The sequence below is a fragment of the Lepisosteus platostomus genome, chromosome 16, assembly GCF_059453375.1.
Source record: "Lepisosteus platostomus isolate fLepPlt1 chromosome 16, fLepPlt1.hap1, whole genome shotgun sequence".
NCBI classification, from domain to species: Eukaryota; Metazoa; Chordata; class Actinopteri; order Semionotiformes; family Lepisosteidae; genus Lepisosteus; species Lepisosteus platostomus.
Window position 1 is genome coordinate 22,446,703 of NC_142626.1, and position 5,488 is coordinate 22,452,190.

Below are 5,488 nucleotides of genomic sequence, written 5' to 3' on the forward strand. Positions count from 1 at the left end.
CATCCTGTTCTGCTTGTTTCTCTTCTGTCGGTATGTTGGTGATCAGAACAGTGTGGCCAAATCAAAACAAAATGAATGGACTATGACAGGTCTGAAAATGGAAATATCTTCTTCTGTGCACCAGAGACAAGACAAGTTCAAGTCAAGCATCATTCACAAGGGTCTCCATCTGGCACTGTGGTCCAAAACCAGGGAAAGAAAAAACACTTACTACAACTCTGAAATGAGTGACAATTTTAAAATTGAAATCTCAGATTTAAGAAAAAAGTCAGAAGTCTGTTCAGTGTAACTCAATATATTTTTAAATTGCCTTAGCTATGAAATTTTTCACTTTATATTTTAATCATGAAGTGAATGACTACAGTATATTGATCCCATTGTTGAAACCTGATCAGTAACTACTAATTGATTTTTACCCTGGTCTTTCGTGCAGAAATTGTGGAAATGCTGGTTGTGTCTGAACAGTATATTTATTTTGCATACTGTTTGAAACAGTACAGTTGGGGTTTAGACAGAAACTCCACTGATATCACTTCTTGATAGAATATCCAGAAAGCCTCTCTCTCTAGAAAAAAATATTGTGAATGTTACTAAGTGTTCTGGAAATTGACACCTTTTCAATGCACATACTGTATATCTGATTATATGATTTGTTCCATCAAAACACACTGTTATTCTGAGATCCAATAGAGCTTCAATGTTGAGATACTGGATTTGTTTAAGTCGTTGATCAAAAAGTTACTGCCTGACCAAGGAATCTCACAGATACAGGAGTGTCTATTGAAATCTAGGGAAGCAATATTAAAACACACACTTAATTGTATTGCAACAAAAGAGAATTTAAATATTTATGAAATCAGGAATTTTCCCCTTTTCTTTCCTATTATTATTTACTTCTTTCTTCTTGTTTTATGTTTTGAATGTATGGAGTAAGTAGTTTGTACCGTATAACAAATATTTATACTACTTCAAAGTGACATGACTGCAAGCTTTAAACTAACAAAATGTAAAAAATTGTGGGAGTGTCAGAATACTTTTTCAAGTATTGCCTTGAGTTGCAATTAAACCCAGAGCACAGAGCTCCACTGCTTCAAGTCTTAAGAATGCATCTGTATAATAAAAGAATAGCCAGCAGCCTACAACTTACAACTGATAACCTACTGAAACTAAGTGGGTGCGAACCTGTTGAGTACCTGAATCCTAATGCCCCAGTGTAGTGACAGGGACACTTTACTGTAAAAATAGGCTCTGTCCTTTGGAGGTGACATTAAACTGAGGTCCTGATTCTCTGTGGTCATTAAAAATCCCAGGGCATTTCTCAAAAAGAGTAAAGGTGTTACCCTAGCATCCTGGCTAAAATTTCCCACTGCCCTTTACCAATCATTGCCTCCCCCAAAAAATCCCCATCTATGAACTGGCTTCATCACTCTGTGCTCCTCCCCACTGATAGCTGGTGTGTGGTGAGTGTACTGGTGCATTATGACTGCCGTCACATCATTAAGGTGGGCTTGAACAGTGGTGGTGGTGGGGAGTCCCCATTACCTATAAAGCGCTTTGAGTGGAGTGGAGTGCTCAGAAAAGTGCTATATAAGTGTAAGGAGTTATTATTATTATCTGTGACAGGCCTCTATTACAAGCATGTTTGTGTTCCAACAGCTCCTGCTATTGTCCTAATCTTAGCCAGTCTTGTCAGCTCGAGTGATGAAGTGCCTGATACTCAGTGCTTCCTTGCAACACCAGAGGTTGCTAGCGAGAAATCCCTCCTTCCCCTTCTGCATCCAGCATGAGGCTTAAGCTGCCTTCTCTATCTTTTTCCCAACACCAGCATTACGGATTTTGGAGTCCAGCCAAAGGGAGAAAATGCAATGCCACCCTGATAAACCAAGCCAATCATTTCACTCTCGGCACAGGACTTTCAACTTCACACACTGGCCTCGCTAAGGGTAGCTTAGATGAGAATAAAATTTATGTTCACAACATAACCCTCCAGAGTTAGACTCCTTGTCCAATCACGTTTTACAAAGGTTAGTTTGTGACAGTAAGTAACAGTATTGGGTTCTGAGAATTTCGATTCTGACGTATTATGAGGCTTAATAATCAAATGAATTATATGAATTAATCACATTTAGTCACATTAATAAAATGAAATTTAGTTTACAAATTAAACCATAACAAATGTTATAGTCAGGGGTATGCTAAACCCTCATGTTGTTAATCTCTTTTTCAATTCCTGAGTGAAGGATTAGCCATTAGACTCAAGGCAGGATGATTCATGTACAGTACAGTAAATACTGTATCATTACTCGTGTTGACTTCCTATGCATGTTTTGTTATTATAGTAATTAAATTGTATTTTATATACAATATATCCATGCACAGATATTGCTTGTTGTGTTGTCTGACTCTCCAATTGTAGCTACAAAAGTATACTTGCAATTTACTACCATGACCACTGGTTAAGATGGCTATATTCCTGAAACAATGTCATTTTTACTAATTATTTCTTTTTAAAGTATGGTGTGTGGTGGAAAACACTAATAGTACTATAGTGGATTATAATTCATTGATTTCTCATGATGCAACCCCTCTGCCTTGCAGTCAATCCATTACTGCTCCCAGTGTTCTGGTAAATACTGTAGGATGTATAGGAACTGAAATGTCTATGTTTTCTTGCCAGAGTTGAACTGCTTTATCTTTCCTCTCAAACTTTGTGCTTGGAGACTCTTCCCAGTGTCATGCCTCCTCATGAGCAAACAGAACCAGCAGCTCCACACAAGGCAAGAAGTCAGAACTCATCCCACATGTTTCATTACTGCAGCATTGTGTTAGATAAACAGAGTTATACAGTAGTTATCACACGCCGTGTAAAAATTGATCTTCTAGGCCTTTTCATTTTTCACATAGTTTCTCTCTGTCTTGCCTTGCATATTTAATAACATCTTGCAAAGAATCATGAGAATTTTTGTGAAATTGTAAAGAACAGTGTAAAGTCACCGTTTTTCTCTCATGCTTTGTGGTCCTTTAAAACTTCCATTCATCTTTTACTATGTTTTACTAGACTCAAGGTCTGCATTTAAAATTATTTTGGAACCTTGGGCTGGTTTAAGGAGTAAAATGGCAAAATGAAATTACAGTTAGTTGATTACAGGATGTCTCTTTTTCTTACACAACTATTGAAATTATGGACATTTATGCAGTAGTTGTAGCTGAATTATAATATATGGAGAAGGTATTTTCCCCTGCTGGATATTTCCACATTTTGTTGTGTTACAACCAGAAAACTTGACAGATGTACGTATCCTTTCCCCTTTTGATCCATACAACTTCCACTACAATATCAATGTGTTTGGAGCTAAAAAAATATCTAGATAAGAACAATAAAACTCTTCATGGGAAAATAATTCACCCATTTGGCACTCCTTAATAATCTCTGCCTCAACCAAATGTTGTTTGGAATCCATCTGTGTGAAATAAAACTGGTTAATCATTCAGATTGAGCACACTTCCCTTTGTAAGGTTAAACTGGGACTTACAAAGAAAGCAATATAAAGATATAAAGACCAACCAGCATCTTCAACAACTAAGGAACTAAGGAATTGTGGACAGACAGAAGGTGAGGGATACCAAAGATTTCAAAAACTGAGTACCCCAGGACAAATAAAACAATTCAGAATCTTCAACAATCAGGTTGTCCTCCAAAACCCAGCAGCTGTGCAAGAAGGACACTATCAGAGAAGCAGTCAAGAGCCTGAAAACAACCATCAATGACCTACAATATCTCATGATTGAGACACGGGGAGAAACTGTATCACGGGGAGAAATCAACAATAGTTTAGGTATTTCAAAAATCTGGCCTGTATGTTAGTGGTGAGGAGGAAGCCATATTTGGAATGAAAGCTCACATAAATATGCAAAAAGGCATGTAGGCGCCTTTGAAACAATGTGGAAATAAATGTGGTCTGATGAGACAAAAATTGAGTTATTTGTCCTTAATGCCAAGTGTTATGCCTGGTGAAAGAAGAGCGCTGATCATCACTCACAAAACGCTATTGCCACATTAAAGCATGGTCTTGTGGGGTTGCTTTTCATCAGCCAGGACGGGTAGGCTTGTCAAAATAGAGGGCAGAGTGGATGGAAAAAAATATAGGCTGTTCCAGATTTAATATCCCATAGAAAATCTGTGACAGGACCTAAAGTTTGTTGTGTAACAGTGGTCCCCAAGTAACCTACAACCCGCTGGAGCAATTTTTACATGGAAGAGCGGGTGAAAATGAAATCTACAAGATGTGAAAAGCTGATGACAACATACTGCAAAAGACTTCAGGCTGTAATTGCTGCAAAAGGGGTAAAAACTAAATGTTGAATGCTTAAGGTCTCAGGGGGATGAGGACATGTCCAAGCTGGATATTTCAGTTTTCTATCTTTCATAATTTATTACAATGAAAACGTTTAATCCCCATTAAAATATTATCCATATATTGTTAATCATACAGAAAATCCTGTTCAATTGTTTAGGAATTTCAAATTGCAACACAGCTTAATGTGGTAGAAGTCCAAAGGGAGTCAATATGTTCTACACCCACTGTATATATTGTCAGCCAACATGAATTTAGAAAGGGATATCTTGTCAAACTCGAATATGTTGCTAAATTTCTGTTGTCCTAATCTTACAAAGTCAAGATAAATAATATTTTTCAGTACCAGTCATGGTCTGTCTTAACACCACCCTGTTTGCAAAGTGGAAGAAAAACGTCAAAACGTCCAGTCTACTTTTTAAGAGACTTCGAAGCAGTGGATCAGTAGAGCAAATCTGTATATGATCAGCAGGAAGTTTAAGAAAAACCAGCTGACATTCCTGTCAATTAAAAATATCCTCCAATTGAATTGAATTCCAAAATGTTTAGGGATTAGTTTAAAGAACTGAGTTTTAATCTGAGTTTGGGAGAGGAATGCTCAGAGGGATGGTCAGACAGTATACTCTCCCGTGAAGTGTGTTAAATTGATAGCCTGAGTGTCATCTCTGATGAAAAGTTCATACTATTCTGTAAGGAGTGCATGAGGACAGATTGGCACTCTCCTTTGCAAAGTGTGGACACTCAGGTGGGAGGTGTGTAAAACTGCAGGTAGGACAGGCATTCTGTCTTGAAGAATATATTGTAGACTCATTGGCAGAGGTGTGTAAAATCAATGGTCAGACTCTTTTTCTAATTAGTGCTCTCTGGTGGAGTGTGTCTGAGACTGAAAGTGAAACTATTGTACTCTGTAAAAAAGTGTAGGGGGAGGGGGTGTACCTTGGTTGAGATGCTTAAAGGAAGGTTCATTCCTTTTACAGGAATTCTCAAGAATGTCGATGAACAGGAATGTTCATATGCAGATCCTTCTCAAAACCTTTCAAGTCTGCTGGAGATGTATGTGGCTCTCACAGTCCCTGAGACACACCTACCACTCTTGTGAGGCCTGCACACATGGAAATTAATGATAGACCAAG